Below are 19,437 nucleotides of genomic sequence, written 5' to 3'. Positions count from 1 at the left end.
AGTTGTCTAAGTCTGTCTTAATTGCATTTGATGATGTGAAACAAAATGTCTTGACGTGGTGCTGTCAAATACATGTTCCCACCTTTAAAATGGATTACAATCAAAATAACACACAGCATGGTAAAAAAAAAACTTCAATATTTTGATTCTAATATGAAAACACACATTGTGCAGAGTTCCATTGACACATTCCATTTTAATAATCAGAACTATTGACTTTTTTGGTGGGTATCTCTCATCTTCACCATTAGGGAGAAAATAACACTTGGATCAGAAACCTTTGTATCCTGATGATGGAGGTGAGGTATCTTCCGAAACATCATAGCACTTTGTGAACTTCTATTTTTGTGTTTTCATTTCCTGATTTTAATACAGGTAAGACTGTGTTTAGTGTTTTAACTTGAATGGCTTAACACAACCTCACAGTTCAGTAGATCTGTGAATTTTCTTTAGGTCCATCTCGACGTTATCCCTCCATCTTCGTTTTGGCCTTCCTACAGGTCTCTTACCATCAGGTTTCCCAACAAGAATCCTGTAAACTCTTCTTTCTTCTCCCATTCGTGCCACATGGCCTGCCCACCTAAGTCTTCTTGATTTAATTATTCTAGTAATATCTGGACATGAATGCAAATTATGTAGTTCTAAATTATGTAATCTTCTCCACTCACCTGTCTCCTCATCCCTTTTAGGTCCAAATATTTTCCTAAGGATCTTATTTTCAAATACTCTTAATTTATGTTCCTCTTTCAATGTAAGGGACCAAGCTTCACACCCATATAATACTACAGGCAAAATTACTGTTGTATATTTTAACTTTTAGTTTCTTAGATATTAAACGAGAAGACAAAAGTTTATGAAGAGAGAAGTAACATGCATTTCCTGAATTAAGCCTACTTTTTATTTCCGCTTTAATATAATTTGATGTCAATGCAACATTGAACTTTTATTTTTTGTTTGATGGTTACTGCGCTGTGCTATTTCAATATTTAAAGCTAAGAACATTAAATTGAGGCTAATTTGTTTAAAGTGGTATCTGAACCACCAAATCGTGTCCACCACCAGTTGCAGAATGAACTGTACACTTTTTTATTACAAGCATTAATCACCATACTCTGTAGAGGATTTTTGACAATACTACAAAATTGTCACTATAATTTACGACATAGTAATTGCTTCTGGCCTAGAAGACTAGATGACAATGGCAGTGGGACCCAATGTGTTGACCATGTTTCATCCCAGTCGTACTTACTTTATTTTATAATCTTTTTGATTGGAAGTCAAGTGTACTTAATATTCTAAGTAAGTTTTATTTATCTACCTAATCAATAAATTGAAATATGTAGGAATAGTCACACTACATAAGCAAAGTATGAAGTTATGTGTTGGGGAAAAGTGGCTTAAAATGTGCCGAGTTAAGCATACTCCTAAGAATGTTGATCCAATAATAACATGCAGTCCGTGAAATCCAGTTGCTATAAGAAATGTGGATCCATATACGCATCTGCAATAGCGAATGGAGATTCATAATATTCATAGGCTTGAAGAATAGTAAAGTATACTCCCAGTCCTAGGGATGTAACGCCAAGGGGTTCATTGTATTTGGGTTCCTTGAAAATGGTTCAGATGAACCTGATTAGTAGCATTAAAGTTTCAGAAATGGTTGATGTAGTTTTCCTGCAGTGCGATGCATTAGTGCCATTGCTGTGAACTTTGTGATAGCATCCTGAAACCAGGCTTGTGGCATAGTATGACAGTGTCCTGAAGGGCATCTATATCAGTGAATGTCTTGCCCTTAAAGGGATCCTCCATGATGTCAAGTTGTAATCGGAGGGAGCTGAATCTGGAGAGTAAGGAGGATGTTGGAGAGTTTTATATCATTTGTAGACATTACAAAGTTTAATGTTTTCATTGCAGTTTCTAGAGATACAAAATAATGGTTACATTAACTGGTGTGGTCCAGTTATACAGTGCCTTCATTTGGTTATTGTTCCACTTGAATGTGGCCTGCTTAGCGGCTGCAAGAATGCCGCTTACTGGCAAAATTGGATGCATATCCTCTCAACTCAAATGCTTAGAATTTTAATTAAAATATTTCACAATTACAAGTAAAGCACTTCTGCACGAGTTTGTTTTCACACAAGAATTGTACATACAATTTTTTGTTCTAAAGTGTACTTATGTTGTGGCATTGTAACATTAATAGTAGTGCAGGTTGGGGAGTTCACAAACCGAAAATGGGGCTCGGTGGAGCTCGCCTTAATGGATTTCTCTCGTAAGGCATGAGCCCCATTTTCTGGCAGTGTTGCCAGCTGCTTACTCGAAAAAATCACCAAGGTTTTTTTTGGGTCTAACCTAGCCTAAAGCAAGGAGCTGGCAATTTTGCTTGAGGCTCGCCTTAATGGTTTGCTCTTGTAAGGCATAAGTCCTATTTTCTTGCAGTGTTGCCAATATTTTACTCGAAAAAATCACCAAGGTTTTTTTTTTGGGTCTAACCTAGCCTCAAGCAAGGAGCTGGCAATCTTGCTTGAGGCTTGCCTTACAGTGCATAAAGCAAGGAGCTGGCAACCTTGCTTGAGGCTTGCCTTACAGTGCATAAAGCAAAGTTGGCAACCTACTGGTATTTTTGCCATAGCTTTTTACAAAAAAGAGAGAGGAGAGAGAGAGGGAAGAGTTAAACAACCGACAGCTGCCAACACCCACCTACAGTTTTTTTTTTCTTGGTCTAACCTAACCTAAAGCAAGGAGCTGGCAATCTTGCTTGAGGCTTGCCTTACAGTACATAAAGCAAGGTTGGTAACCTACTGGTATTTTTGCCATGGTTTTTTTACAAAAAAGAGAGAGGAGAGAGAAAGGGGGAAGGGTTAAACAACCGACAGCCTACCTACAGCCTTTTTTTTTCTTGGTCTAACCTAACCTAAAGCAAGGAGCTGGCAACCTTACTTAAGACTTGCCTTACAGTGCATAAAGCAAGGTTGGCAACCTACTGGTATTTTTGCCATAATTTTTTACAAAAAAAAAAAGAGAGAAGAGAGAGAGGGAAGAGTTAAACAACCGACAGCTGCCAACACTCACCTACAGCTTTTTTTTTTTTGGTCTAACCTAGCCTAAAGCAAGGAGCTGGCAATTTTGCTTGAGGCTTGCCTTACAGTGCATAAAGCAATTTTTGCCAACCTACACACACTAAACAAGAAGAGCCGGCAACAAACACGCACTGCCGTAAAAGAGAGAGAGATGGGTGGATGGCAACACAGTATGTGTGTGCGTATAATATGTAGCATTATTAACTAGAGTGTGTTGGCAATTTACTTACAACTAAAAAAAAATAGAGATGCCAACGTTGCTGTAAGATGAAAAGAGAGAAAGAGAGATTTATGGCTGGCAACAGTGGTGAGCGATGTCCTCTTATTGTAAATTTTTTCCAAGTCCCAAAAAAAAAAAAGAGAGAGGCCAATGTTTATATATCGTGACTTTTGTAAACCTCTCTCGGGGAAACGATGTGCCACACACGCGCGCGCGCGTATGTATTGTGACGCAAACAAACAAACAAAATAATAATTGTTGTTTTTTAGGATACCTGGCCCCTATAACCTCGCCAGGGTGCGTGGTGCCCAGCCAAAAAAGTAAAGGTTTTCTAACGGCTGCGGTTATCTACAACCGCACCTCTGTAGAGTTTCACGTGTTTTTTTTTTTTTTCTCAAACTTTCATGAAACTCTACAGAGGACCTCCGTAATGCATGCAACGTGTACTAACGACTCTAGTGTTATTTGATGTTGTGATATTTTTGGATATAGAGTTTTATTGTGAGATATAGATAAAAATAATTATGTTTATTATAATATTTTCTTGATGAAGATGGAGAATATGTGTGTGTTACAAATAAAGTTGCATGCTTTTTTTTTCTAGTGTGTGTATGTGTTTTTGATGTTTCGACAGCATCTGAAACGATAAAAAAAGAAATTTTATTGTTAATTTTCACGTGTAAAAACAACAACAAATTTTGTGCAAATTTTCTGATTGTCTTGTGCTATAGTGCAAAAAAAGATATTGTAACTGATAACTAATGAAATTGACATTTGTAACTGATCTGAACTAGTGAAATTCGTATTGTGCTATTGTAACTGATTGTGCTAGTACAAAAAATTTCTTATTTGTGCAAGAAAAGATGTTAAAAACTTGTTAAAACTGCTCTGTGACCCTCTCGTTCTTCACGTCGTAGGCGAAGGACTTCTCTGCAATCAGGATGACACTGCATAGGGTATCCTCGGGCAAGGCATCGTGGAACTCGCAGACGACCTTGATGTTGGTTCGATCGTTGACCACAACCTTCTTTCTCTTAGATGAGTTGATGACGGTCATGGGTCTCCGTGCTTTGAACTCGCTGGGCGTGTAGTACATGTCCACGCTTCCCTCGGTCACGCGTTTGTAAGCCGAGAACGCTTCGTAAAGTTTGAGGTAATCGTTTTTGGTCACGTCGAGGTTGTAATTCTCGCGCGGGAACACTTCGTTCCTACCGTTCTTCAGATAAACGTTCTTGATCTTGCAGTCGTCGAACTTGCTGGAATCTTTTTCCTGATTCTTGCCCCTCCCGGTCTGAAAAAGCACTACGACGAAATCTGGCATGTCGAACTGTATGTTGTTGAACTGCGTCGTCACGTCGAATTCCATGTGACTTCCCGACGCCATTTTCTGTACGCACTGGTAACCGTGAAAGTGAATCGGCACCTGCGGACTTTTCAAGATCTCTGCTTTGTACTTGAGGGCGTAATTCGTTTCGTATTCCACCACAGGCATTCTCAATTCCATGCTCCGGATGACGCATTTCGCTGCTTCGGGTAAAGTGTTGGCTATCGGCGTGGTGCCGTCCGGACCCAAAGTAGCGTATCGCATCAGTGCGTCGTTGTCGTTGGCCGCTCTTCGAAACGTGACCCTCAGTCCTCCCTTCCACATGATCTCCTTGTAGTCCGAGAAGAAACCAGGCAGCAGACGCATGGGAAAGAGCACCGTGTGACTTCTCGTCGATATTTTGGTCCCGGCTTCGAATCCCCCGGCCTGGTAGTACGCTGCGCCCGTTTTGGATAATTTCAACGTTCCCACTGCCGTCGACGTGATGCCTGGATAATCTATTCTGTCGATGACGGTGTTGTGTTTCCTCACCTCCACCTGCGAGAACAGGTGAGGCACGAAGTTGTCCACGAGTATCAAGTTTGCTGCTGCAGGAAACGCGTCTCCGCTTTCTTTCTTCACCACGTCGAATTGAAGGTAGAGGTCCGCTCTGTGAGGATGAACGAACCCATCCCCTACGTCCACGTCGTATTCGATCTCCCTGTTCGCTTCGTTCAGATTGGCGAACGTGCGACGGTTGAGAGGGAAAGATTGCAATTCGTAACTTTCGATTTGCTCCATTTTACATGTATGGTTATTTATTATATGTTGATCTCCACGATGGCCGTCGTAGTGGCACCTGCGAAATCCACCACGTCTCCTTTCTCGTTCGTCACCACCAACTCTATGTCGTCTATGCGGTTGCGACATACTGGAAAATAGATCGGCGAAGAGGGCGTGTAGATGATCGGTTCCATGAACTCGGAACTTGGTTTGAAAGTGGCTATGATTCCCGTCTGCTTGTGACTTCCTAACAATCTGTCCGAAGATTTCGTGATCATACCTTCGGCCACGTTACAGTGTACGTTCAGAGTCTCTATGGCCAAGAATTTAGGAATGTTGGTTGCTACGTGCTTGATGCCAGCTTCGAGTTTTGGGTGGTTGTTCTCGAAACCTAAAAGTTCTCCCATGGTGCCCAGGTCCACGGTCTCCGTCGCGGATAGGATTTCCACTCTGTGCGTGACCGAATTTTGAGAAAGGTATGTGCCTTTGGGTAATTGAGCTTGCAAAGTGGAAAGATTGTATTGTCCTGGCGTGACGACGATGTGTTCGCTTCCGACGCTAATTTTGTTGTTGTGCTGCGTGACGTTAGGTATGAGGTACATGCTGTAGAATGCACGCAGAGCCACGGATTTAGGATAGACGATGTCGTCGTGCAGCGTGAGTTTCAAGATTGAAGATTCGCTCGTGAGATGGAACACGCCCATCCTAGTGATGCTGTTTGAGGTTCCACAATGCTTTCTGGAAATCCTCGATCGTAGGGTTATTTATTTTAGAGAGAAACGCGAGCACGGAGAGGCAGAGATGACCGCAGTTCACGTCTCCGAAATTTTGAATGCGTTCGTCGTTGTAGTATATAGAGGTTTTGTTCGTTTTCAGATAATGAATTAAATTTGTAGGAGGAACACCTCCGAAAGAATCGAAAACGAATGCTTTATCATCATTTTTGTGGTAACATATCCAATGCGTGCCTGGATTTTCTTGATTGTCCAAGTTGACTACTCCGCATTCTCTTCTTTTAACGCTTGAAGGTAACGAGTCGGACATGAAAACTCCTCTGAAGTGCTTGATTTGTAACGGTCCGATCAGAGATTCAATGTCTCGGTTGGTGAGTGCTGTTGTTTCTTTTTTTTAAACTTCTTCATCACGCCCTTCCCCTTTTTCTTCTCCATGGCCAGGTTGTGACGTTTCTGTTCTTCCAATTCCGCCTTGTTCTTCTTCGAGTCGATGACGGTTTTTGCGATGGCGGCACTTCCACCGGCCAAACTTCCAACGGCCCCCAATGCTGCCAGGATGGCCGGGATGCTGAATATGAAACCTCCGATTTTTTGCTGTTTCCGCGAACGCTGCAATCTTTTCAATTGAGGTGTGCTGAGCAGCAATTTCATTCCGTGTCCTTTCGACAAGCAAGAACGTTTCTTCTCGCGTTGTTTCTTGGTGAGTAACCCATCGAGGGCACCTAGATTTTTTAGATTCGAATATGGTATCTGGTACACGACACCCTTGGGCTTCATGTTGATGCTTTATGTGTTATTTTCACGGTATGTTATTTATATATATATTCTGAGATTTTTTCTTGTGTAGTTTTTTTACTGGATGTTATTTATATACCCCACCCCAATTTTTGTTTTGTGTTAATGGCGATGGTGGTACCCAGTGCGGCGACCCGTTCACCCAGCGATGCGTCTCTGCTCACGAACCTTTCGAAAGCTGCGTGCTCTAACTTTGTCTGCTTCGTGACGTGCATCCAGATCCGTCTGCGTGGTGTTGTAAGCGATGTCGTGATCTTTGCATGCGGCGTCCAACGGATTCACACCCTTGTCTGCTCTCTCCAATCTTTTCTCGAGTTTGGTACCCGGTCCGCAGTACTGGTAGCCAGGTAGATGCATCTCGAAAGGTAACTTGTTGATGATGTCGTTCACGAGTCCCTTTCCTTCGGCCACGTTCCAAAATTTCGGAGGCAGCGTGTTGATGATTTTGATCAGGTAACCTATGCCCTTGTCGTCGTTCACGATGAAGTTGGAAAGTTTCGTGCTGATCATGTCCACGATGCCAACCTTCTCGTTGTAGAAATTACGGTTGCCTGCATTCTCTTCGCCGGCTATCACCAACAATCGGTCCACGAGCTTCCTCACGTCGTCCACCCAAACGAATTCTTTGGGTAACGTGTTGTAGCGTTTGACGCCGCTGCCTGTTTTGACCTGGTTCCAAATCGGTTTGATGAGATTCCTGTACTTCTCGCCGCTGCTCGATTTCACCCTATTCTGCGAGGCGTCGTTGTTCTGGTACAAGGCATCCGTCATGATCAGAATTTCCTTGTAACTTTGGTAATCTTCGTCGGTGTAATCTTTCGGCTGCTTTTTGGCGACGAGTTCCCACAGTCCCACCGTACCCGGATACCTGTTCCAACTATCCTTGTCGCCTAAATTGACTTTAATGTCGTTGCCTTCGAAGGTCACCTTCGATTTCCCAATCTTCCACACCACACCACCGCCTTCGTTGGTTTCCATGCTAGGATACAATCCGAACACTTCATCCTTGTCGAATTTCCCCGTACTCAGGTAGTCTCGTGCCAAAGGCCCCAACTCGATTTTATCCGAAGATGTGCTACCAATGGCTCGACGTCGTGCCGGTGCATCCTTCAGTTCGAACGGCGTCGAAGGAATGCTCGAAATGGGCGTGGGTACAGCGTAACTTTTAGCTGCGAGCGGTACGAGTTCGTTGATCAAATTTTTATTTTGTTCCGTGACACTTTTAATTTCTTTACCTAGACCGCTGATGGCATCGATCACGGGTTGATCCTGACGTTTCTTCTCTTCGTAGAATCCACGATTCTCGGATTTCCAACCTTTGAAGCGTTTCGCGAGGTAATCGCGAAGCTTGAGATTTTCGTCTTCGATTTTTCGTTTCGTCATAACGTTTATTTATATACGTCGTTTCTCACAACGTTGCAACGTTTAGAAAGTCGTTGATTTTGTTTCTGTATTTTCCGTCGTTGGGTTTCCTCGTCATGTCGATCGTCGCGAATCCGAAATCGTCACCGTTCCAGCAAGTAGAGCAGCAGCCTTCCGAAAATTGATTGTAGTTCATGTCTCCGCCTACGTAGTCATCGTACGCGTGCTTGAGGTTGGTGTGATCTTGACGAAACAAACATATGAAATTAGCGTTGTCGCACACTAACTGTTTTGGAATTTTGGAAAACGTTTGAGCTAGGTAAAAACAATCCATTCCTTTGTGACGACCTTGCGTGAAAAAGTTGCGAATTTCATTTTGATTTTCCAGGATGGCGTCGTCGAACACAACAACTGAATTTTCACGACAATCGTCGAGTGGTTTTATTTCCGAGGCGAACGTTGCAATGTCCAGACCATCGTACAGTTTCATCAGTTGCTGGTATTTGGATTGCTCCAAACTTTTCGAGAACACGTACAGGTGCCTGTTCTTCCAATCTAACCAATTCGGTGCGAGGAGAAAATTGTCCACGAGCAGTGTCGTTTTCCCACACCCCGAAGGACCTACGATCAGACAGCGGATGCTGTCGGGAAGCAACTCACCGTTCTTTTTTTTTCTTGTTTGATTTTCCGGATCCGGTAGACGCTTCACCACGTTCCACGTACTCACAAGATCACTTCGTCCGCGTCGATCCAACTCTTTTCCGGAAGTCCCAGCCATTTGACAAACAGTTTGTCACTTTTCCTACGCAATACTTTCTCGATGAGGTACGTGTCGGGGTGTTTCGTTTTAGAGAGTTCCTCTTCGTAAAATCTTCCTTTCAAAATCTCGCCGCTACTATCTTTTATTATATACGTGTGTCGGTTTCCAGGTAAAACTCGAACCACCGTAAAAAGTTCCGTGCTCCAATTTTTTGTGAATCCCTTCTCGAAGGTGCGTTTGAATTTGCTGATCCTCACCCGGTCTCCAATTTTGTATTTAGTTTTTTTTTGTCGTGGGTGTGTACTTTGGACAGTAAACGGTAGAAATTAAACGCTGCTCGTCAGATTTCGTAACGTCAGCTGGCTTCATGCCTATCGTTCTGTGTACCGTATCATTATAGGTGTCGACGAGTTCCGGCAGGATGTCGACCCATTTGTAATTTCCCCGAAGCGTGAATCGTTTCCACATGTGTGTTTTCAAGGTTCGATTGAATCTTTCCACGATGCTGGCTTTGATGTGACTGAAGGTCGAATAATGTTGAATCTTGTGTTTTTGAATAAACTTTTGGAATACGGCGTTGTAAAATTCCTTCCCCTTGTCTGTTTGCAGAAACCGTGGTCGTCTGCCACCGCTTTCGCGAAAAATTGTCTTGAATGCTTCCGTGACGCATGTTCCCGTTTTGGCTTTCAAAGGTAGAGCCCATGCGAATTTCGAAAACGTGTCTATGACGGTGAGAAGGTACTTGTTGCCCTTGTTCAATTTATGTACGTTTTTCAAATTGCCGCTACTCATCTCCACGAGGTCACTTTGCCAGAGGTCGTCGATGCCCTTGGTTACCACAGCCAAACGTTCGTAGTTACGGCGTGCAGGTTTATGCAATTCTTCGACGATGGCTTGCCTAGACATTTTTTTTTAGAGATTACGTTTCAAGAGAAGCACAAGCGTGATGGGATTCAAAGAGGGTGGCACTTCGCTCGTGTTTTGAATGATCAGCTTATCGCCGGCACTTACGTCGAAAACGGTAAGATCTTCGTCTTCGTGTATTTCATATATGTTGCGCGTTTCGTTCCAACGTGCCAGAGGAATGTTTCCTGCTTTCTGGACACCACGATTCGATATCAAAGTCATGGTGGGAACGCTAGCTTTTCTACCGTGAGACCAGTACGAAAATTCGTTTATCTGAATCGTGCCATCGAGGAGAAACTTGTAGTACGGATGATAAGGATGTAACATGTACAGTTTGTTACCTTCGACGAACGTGGAGATTCTCTGTTGATTGGGTACGCTGTTGATTTCGATGGCTTGCAGAGAATGCAGTTTAGCGAATTTAGTGTCGACGCCGAGCAGATTACTGTGAACTTGTCCGAGTTTATTTTCAATGGGCAGCAAATGCTCGACTATGGTATCTGTTACGGCAGAAAACGACGGTTTGATTTTCACTTCCACGTTCAACTGCTTGTAGTTTTCGTTGAGTTCTTGCAATTTGGCACCGAAAGAAGCCAGCGTCGATTCCTGCGTGGATTCCAGCACTCCGACTTGATCTCTGATGTTGACGACGATGTTCTGAAGGTTCTCGACTTGATTCAATTTCGAGCTCTTCTCGGTAAGATCGTTCACGATCCTTCGCATCTCTGTAAACAGCGTGTGAAGGTCGGCGACGCTCTGCGAAGTGGGCAGCGTCGACACCCGCGAACTGATTTCGTCTCGAATCTGTTCCACGTTCGCCGTTTCCGTTTCCAGTCGTTTCAGCATTCGAGATATGTTCCTTTTCAAAACGTGCAATTCTTTGGAGGTGGGGAGATTGGCCACCCTACTCTCGAGATCGCTCAATGAACTTTTGATGTCGCTCGATTCGGATAGTGCCGTCACCGCCGTTTTCAATTTTTCCAAATCTTTGCTCGAAGGCACGCTCGTCCGTAACGATTCCAAGTCACCCTGTATGTTGTCGAGTACGTGATGAAAATGAGCAAGATTGGATTCGACGTTTAAATTTTCTAAATATTCGATTTTATGCTGAACCGTGCTCAACGTGTCTTGAATGCTCGTCAACGCTCTCGCTTCAGCGTGAATATTTTTAATTTCTTCGTTGATCAATTCCAAGGACGCCTGAAGCGTAGCGATGGTGGTTTGAATGTGTTCGAAATCTTGATAGGCCTCCAATTGAATTTTTATGTTCGCGACGCTTTTACCGATGACCTGCAGTTCGTCCGACGATGGTAGGTTCGTCATGGTATCTTCCAAAGTCTGTAACTTGGATTTAATTTCTTCCAACGTGCTGGTGAATTCTTCTTGTAATTTGGAAACGACGACATGCAAGCGTTCTGCGTCTATATCGTTCACCACGGTTTGAAGTTCGGAGAAATTCTTTTCGATTGCGGAAGTTCGTTCTTCGATTTCGAGTTTCAATTTTTCCAAATCTTCATTTTTCGATTGAAATTGCTGTAATTTGGCCAAATCATTTTGAAGCGAATCCACGCTCAACTGTATATTTTGAACGTTGTCGTAAGAAGGTACGTCGACATAATTTTTTATCAGCGTCTTCAGTTCGGAATCGATTTTCAGAATGGGGTCGAGACATTGCGTTTGGAGCGTAGCGATTTCCGACTCTAAACTTTTGTTTAAGGTTTCCTGCAAAGCGATCAAATCGGTCCTCAACTTCTTAACTCGAATGTCCAACATGAGAATCTCTTCTGCGTGGTCTACACGCTTGGTGTTGCCGAAAATGTCGTTAGGCATTTTTGGTTAACGGTTATTTATAATAGGATAGACGATTCGTAATTCTACGAAGAGAGGAATAAGTTTGTCGTAATCTCCGAGGAGTTCCATGTAAAGATAATCTCCTGCAGACACATCGTACGTAATGTTAGAAAGCATCTTGTCGTGCTTAATTCGAAAAATGTTCTTGCCGGTAGAAATTTTGATTTCGCCTGCGTTTTCCGGATTCACGGTGATTTGAAGTTTCCCGTCGATCGGAATTTCGTAGAAATGTAAATTGTTATTAAAAACATAAAACATCTTGCCCACATCGTCATTCAGTTTCGTCCAAATACTATTGAGGTGAATGATCAACAGACCGTTGAGTTTAGGTAACACGGAAGGTAAGACTTCATGATCTGGTATGGTTTCCATAATGATCTGTTTTTTGAAACCGAACAAATTCATAGGCATGCTGGTTATTTAAGAATACGGTCAAAGTTTTTTTTGTAATGACAGTCAAAGTGTTTTTTTTTTGTTTTGTTTTGTTTTTATGAATCTTCTGTTGAAGATGGACATATGTTGCAGGTTTTGCTTTCTGCTAAGCGATAGTGCCCCCACGGCAATGTGTGAATACCACACTCGAGGACGCACCTCTTATCGTCATCAGGATCCAGCGCAATTTTTGTAACTTTGTTTGTGGTGATGATATGGTCGACGCTCTGGATGCGCTGTTCTGCTCTTAGAACCGACGACCTGGTCTTGAGGCAATCGACAAAGTCCTCGAATGTGAGATGCTCCCGAACCACCTGTCTGCCGACACCCTTGGCCTTCTTGGTAACGCTGCCCTCGGCTTTGATGGCATAGGCCTTGGCGCGAGGACCTGCAAACTCGAGAATTACATCACCGTCCTTCTCGTCTTTGAGTTTGCCAGGCACCTTCTTGTTGCGGGGCAGGATACCGTACTTGTTTTGCTGGGCATAGCCCGAGGTGTCGAAAAGATTAACCAAAGATGGAACTGTGGCTATATCCCCGTACGCGTCGTCCGTGCGAACGTGGTACACCAAGCTGTCCGTGTCCGTGTAGAGTAGGCTAATATTGTCGTTATAGTGCTGGCGTAGTTTCCCATAATATATTTGAAACATGTGCAGCTTGCTCAGGTCTAATACTGAGGCGCCAACATAAATTGGCTTGTTGAGCTTCACCTCGCTCTTCCTCATATGCACCAGAGCAAGCTGTTCGTTATAAATGGTCCTCGATTTGAATAACGGGTTTGCTACGAGCCTGCGACATTGTGCTTTGTTTGATATTAGCCTCACATCTACACGATTCCGTACATTCTCCATGGTTTTCCCGAACACCGCATTGTTCATAAGCTTGAAGAAATCCTTATCAAGCTCGGACGTGGCTGCGGTGCGGTGTTTGGTGTTGACTTCAATATATGGACGCAACCACGGAGAATGCTCGAACTTGAGGATGCGGTGAACTGCGTGGACCGCGACCCCTCGCTGCATCAACCACCGGAGATTCTGGTAGTGTAGGACGTAATTCTTCTTGGGCTCGAAATCCATGACGAGCTTCTTCTGGTTGGAATCGGGTGGACACTTGAACTCGGGTGCAGGGGGGAGATCGCTGAACAAATCCTGCAGCTTCTCGGAGAATTGCAGATCAACCTCGGCGAAGAACCCATGTTCTGAATCGTCGAAGCTTTCGATGTCGAAGTTGGAGGGGTCAGCCCACTCGAAGTCTCTAAAGGGGAGTGGCTGCATCATGGAGTGTCCGTAGAGGTTATTGACGTCCGTGTACATGATGTAGCTGGACGGTTGTGAGGGGTCGTAGCCGGTGGACATGTGGTGATTGTTGGCGTGCGAGTGTCGCTGCGACACCTGGACCATTCCACCCCGCACGGCACGTTCCACAAACAGCACCATGTCCACGTCCGAAAGAAGCTCCAGCTCGATCTTCGTCACCAGAAACATGGCTGACCACGCCAGTCCGGGGAGACTATAGAAGTAGGCAGGGTCCAGCTGGTAGATCTTCATTGCGGTCGCACGGAACGTCTGGAACACGTCGGCGAGGAGCGTCACATCAAGTCTGAGGTAGGCGTCGTGGTAGTCCCCGAGAGTTCGACAGCCCAGCTCGCGCCACATGGACTGGGCGTGGTGATATTCCTCGTCGGTGATGTTCGAGCCTCGCAGCTTGCTATAGAAGTTTGCTCGAGGAGGTAGCGACGTCTCTGCGAACTTGGAAGGGTCTGTGATGTATTCGTAGGGATAGACCCCCTTACGCTTGAAGAGGCCGGCGTCCAAGTTCGGAAAGTTTCCGGAGGTAATGAGCATTTGCTCGTCGCTAAGCTTCCCTGCGAGAGCATCGAGGCTGGCCGGGAGGAACCTCAGAGAGTCGAGGAAGCGAAGCTCGACGGTAGAGTGTGATCCTGAGATTCGCACCCACTTGCTCAAGCTAATGTAACGCTCCTCGTTCTGCGCCAGGACGTTGATTCGCATGTCGTCGTACCCAAAGTGAGGCACCAGATGGTGGAAGTCGTATCCCGAGCCATTATGAAAAAACACAGGGATGAAGCACGGGTCCCGGGCCATGAGGTTGCATCCGTTGCACCATGGACCAACATACCTACCGTTAAAGTGATCATGGTGTTGGACTTTACGGTTGTTGGCGGTGTACTCCTTGACGCAGACAGGGCAAGCGATGGCCTCGTCGTGTCTACGTTGATCGTCGGGAGACAGTGGGAGCATAGACTTGGGGGCCAACAGTACCTTCCCTATCTCGTTGGCCTCGACAACCATCCTCTCGAGGAAGTGTTTGGCTGCGTCGGGGCCACGGTACACGTAGGGCTCGGGGGCGATGTGCTGGTCACGTCGCACCACAACGTATGCGAAACTGGATGCCTCGTGGAGTTGGTAAGGGGTGGTGGAGGAAACTTCGGGATCGGGATCGCAAGTGGACAGGGGTTTGAGGAAGGCCTCGAAATCCGCGATGATGATAGCGGGGTGCTCCACCATGGCACCGTGCATGCGGAAACGCTCCACGGCACCAGGTTCGGGCAAGACTGCCACACCCGGCTCGTTGTTACTACAGTAGGGCTTGTGGCGAGCGAGCTTCTCGGCAGCGATGTTGGGACCTCTGATGTGCTGATAATCCTGCTGTTCTCGATTGTCAAAAGTAATCAGACACCTTCGACAAACTTCTATGCTACCATGATGCTTGCTTTTTTGGCTCGACACCAACCGGGAGAGCGAGCGAATAAGGGTGTAGTGGTGATGGGTCTCGTTCTTGATAAGTAGGAGATGGATTTCTCGAGCATCATTGTTGTCTACGTCGCTCACGCAAATAGGGTACACCGCATTTTTGTCAGTGAGACCGTAAACGTTGATAGCCAACCGCGCACGAGCCTCGAACTTTTGAATGTCCGGGACCTCTACGGGATAGTCGATCCCAACCATCGCAACTTCCAGCTCTGCCTCGTAGGGTAGGTAGTGGGTAACTCGGTGTGGTTGGTTTTTCCAGTGGACAGGGTGTAATGCTGCCAGAACACACCATACGAAGCACTTGGCGTCACTGTTCTGAATGTTCAGGACAGCCTTCTTTGCCACAATGGTAGGTGGTAAGGGGACGTAGCTGGAGGCGGAGAGAGGTATGAACTTACAAAGTTTGACGCACAGTTCGTGAGGCTCGCCACACAGCGAACCCCCCGAGCCTTTAGCTTGATGTTCTTCTTGTTTTGCCACCAGCTCATCGGCAAACTGGTTGTAGATGACCTCGAGGTTGTCGACATCCGCCAGATGCAGCGTCTTCGCCTTGGTGTTGTGGCAGAAGCTGTAAATTTCATCAGACGGCTTCTTGTACTGGCAACGTAGCGATGCGTAGAATTTGGTGGAGTGCGTTGCAAGCGCATCACCGAGGATGGAAATAATTTTGGCTTGCACGTTCTCCAAAAAGCTACGCACGTCGCATGAGCCCTCCGAAGTGAGGACAAAGTCCTCTAACAACCGCTCGAAAGCAGATTGGTTCGCTTTCATCGCAGGCTTGACGCGTTTGGCGGATGGTGCATTGATGGAGGCTGCTTCTGCCTTCCTCTTGGTGGAGGTCGAAGGCTGAGCCCCAGATGTATTTTTGCTTAGACAATTAAGCTTATGCTTCTTGGCATACGCAATTGTGAACTGTTTATTGCATCCGAAACATAGTTCAGTGGCAGCCAAATGCTTGCCTGGCACGCAGGTACGACAATGTCTTGCAAAACGTTTGCTTGATATGGTTCTCTTGCACACAGGACAACTTTTCATGGAGCGCATTTTTTTTGGGGGGTATGTTTATTTATATGTGATCTGTTGGTGGTAGAGTGTTTACAAAAAAATGCCTTACGAGAAAAATTTTGTAGGCTAATTCTAATTAGTGTTAGTTTGAGGGGGTTTATTTATATATGGGTGGCGTTGTTTTCCTCAAATATGTGCTTTAATAAACCCTGTAAAAAAATTTAAAAAATATATAAGAAAAATATGATTGTAGATAGAAAAAAGCACAATAAATATTGTATGCATGTGTAATTCTATTTAGTTTATTTTTTGCTAGACACGAATCTTCTTCAGATTTTATTGCCCATTAGTATATTTTTCTACCAATCTAGTAGAGGTATGAAACTATGAAAATGTACTTGTTTATATATATTCTATTGTTTCGGCTGATATAATAGCAAATATATATATATAGCTATTTTGAAATTCTAAAACTTTCAGGTATACTTATTTTTACATGCAAACATACATCATAAAAAATTACACAATCGTATTTTTTTTCCATACACACATTTTTTATTTTCAGAAAACAAAGTTATTTTCGATTTTTTTTAAATCAAACAATAAACATTATTTGTGTTTATAGTATTTGTCGGACAATAGCAGATAAAACAAGAATGGGTTTTCTACGACCCCTAGTTTACGAGTTACAAAACAACTTAGAAATCACATCTTGAAATTTAAATTTAAAATAACTCGAAAACAGTAAGCACTAATCATTATGTTTCCAATAGGTTGTAGAGTACATTCAATTTTTTATCAAATATCATTAAAATTTTCGAAATAGGGTAAAAACTAAGCCAGCAAATCAAGTTTCTCAAAAAAATAAAAAAAATTGTCTATATTTTCGAAACTTGAGGGGGTGGAATCGATTTTATTTGCTAGTCGTATAGTTTTCGTCAAATCCTATCCAACAAACCTAAAATCATCATCCTAGGTCAATTAGGAACCAAGAAAATCAATGTCTTGGAAAACATCTTAAGACAAATATCTTAAGAAAATTTTCTTGACAGACCGGAAGTAACATCTTGACAGACCGGAAGTCGACTTTCTTAAAGATTAAGACAAATATCTTAAGATGTTTTTCCAAGACATTGATTTTCTTGGTTCCTATGGGGCCTAGAACCACGCAATTTTGGATTATGTATATACCGTTGTTTTTTCCTACATATTCACTAGGGCTCGAAAGTGCGGTGGTTGTGTTGTTGCCTTGTAATCAAGAGGTCCTAGGTTCGAACCCGATAAAAGTACATAGTGGTTCGGATCCTATTTTGAAAAACTGTAGGCCTAGTCCCGATTAGTTTTACTGTGCATATGTGAATATAGGAAAGTACAATGCAAAATCAGCAATGTGTGATGTGGTCAGCACCAAATATTTTTAATTTTATATGTATATTTAAGTTTCATGCATAAACATGGCAGTTTTCCTATATGCTTTTATGGTATGGTGCTATGCACAGAGGAGCACTTTATTTAAGCATATTTAACTTCTCTTTCCATCTCTCAATCTATTCATATTTGACACAGTCATTGCAAGTCGGCCATTTTGTTTACGTAGCAATTAGGTTTAAAAAAACTTTGACACACTCATTGCAAGTCGGCCATTTTGTTTACGTAGCAATTACGTTAAAAAACTTTAAACCACATTATTGTTATTTTTTTGTGAATGCTTGTTGTGATAAAAAAACATAATTAGATATATTTTATTTAATTTTATGTTTAATATTTTTTCTGTGTATAAAACTAAATAATAATAAAATTCGAAACACTATATACCTCCACTAAATATCAAACGCACAAGAAAAAATAACAGGCTAACACACGCAAAATTATACTGGTCTGCCAGACGCCAGAGCCTCGTTACTCTACAGTCCAGGGTGTACTACGTGGAAGTGAGGTTAGCTGTTGGGTGCCTTACCAGAAGATCGCCCTCTTACACCCCGCATATTGCTATTTTGCATATGCCTGATGTATATAGTAATATATAATAAATATATATATAAAAAAAGCAAGAAAAAAAGAAGAGAGATACATGCAACACACTTAAAACTTGTATACTTTCTCTCTCTTCTTTTTTTCTTGCTTTGCGAGTATATATTCCTTCCACAATATGCTTAAGAATTGTTTGGTTTTTGTAGAGAGTTTTACCTTTTATCTACAATTCCTTTACATTTGTTTGGCTATTACAGAATCAACTCACAGAAGCAACACTACCTATTTATATAACACAAAGCCAACTCATGCAAGCTAACAAACAAATTTACTCACGTTAATTTCAATCACAATCACAATGTTCTTCTTGCAGCTCACAATGTTCTCCTTGCAGCTCACAGAGTAGAATGATGCTTTATTAGTCAGAATAGAGGAAGCTCGCTTGTGTGATCTCCCGTTACATGTCCGCCTCCCGCCCCACTTCCCCTAGTTGTTATAAAATGGCGACGGAAGCGTGTACATGTCTCTCTTCTCCCCGTCTTTTTTTTTTTTTTGGTTTATGAATAGAAGCAGGAAACTTGGTTCTGGCGGCATCAGTGATGGGTAATGTGAAAGTCTGTGACGGTCTAATGTTAATGCCCTCGAGCTTCTAGTTTTATTAGTCGAGGAGTAATATGTAGGTTAACAACGTGGACTAGTAGAAATCCACTCTGTCAGCATGAAATTCCATCATTATTGTTAGCTTTTAAAAAAACAGGAAGTACATCCGCCACTGTGAATAGCCAGAAATGCTGCCCCTCCCAGTCATCCATCTCTCTTACAATAGCGTGTGTGTGTTGGCAACTCTCTCTAGTTGCAGGTTTTTTTTTAGTTAACTCGTAATCCCCGTCAAAAACTACAGTAACATCATAATATCATATTGCACAGAAGAAAGAGGACATCGCTCACCACTGTTGCCAGCCATAAATCTCTCTTTCTCTCTTTTCATCTTACAGCAACGTTGGCATCTCTATTTTTTTTTAGTTGTAAGTAAATTGCCAACACACTCTAGTTAATAATGCTACATATTATACGCACACACGCACACACATACTGTGTTGCCATCCACCCATCTCTCTCTCTTTTACGGCAGTGCGTGTTTGTTGCCGGCTCTCCTTGTTTAGTGTGTGTAGGTTGGCAAAAATTGCTTTATGCACTGTAAGGCAAGCCTCAAGCAAAATTGCCAGCTCCTTGCTTTAGGCTAGGTTAGACCAAAAAAAAAAGCTGTAGGTGAGTGTTGGCAGCTGTCGGTTGTTTAACTCTTCCCTCTCTCTCTTCTCTCTTTTTTTTTTTTTGTAAAAAATTATGGCAAAAATACCAGTAGGTTGCCAACCTTGCTTTATGCACTGTAAGGCAAGCCTTAAGTAAGGTTGCCAGCTCCTTGCTTTAGGTTAGGTTAGACCAAGAAAAAAAAAGGCTGTAGGT

Source organism: Lepisma saccharinum, chromosome 15 (genome assembly GCF_977018435.1).
Source record: "Lepisma saccharinum chromosome 15, izLepSacc3.1, whole genome shotgun sequence".
Lineage (NCBI taxonomy): Eukaryota > Metazoa > Arthropoda > Insecta > Zygentoma > Lepismatidae > Lepisma > Lepisma saccharinum.
This window is presented reverse-complemented; position numbering follows the sequence as displayed.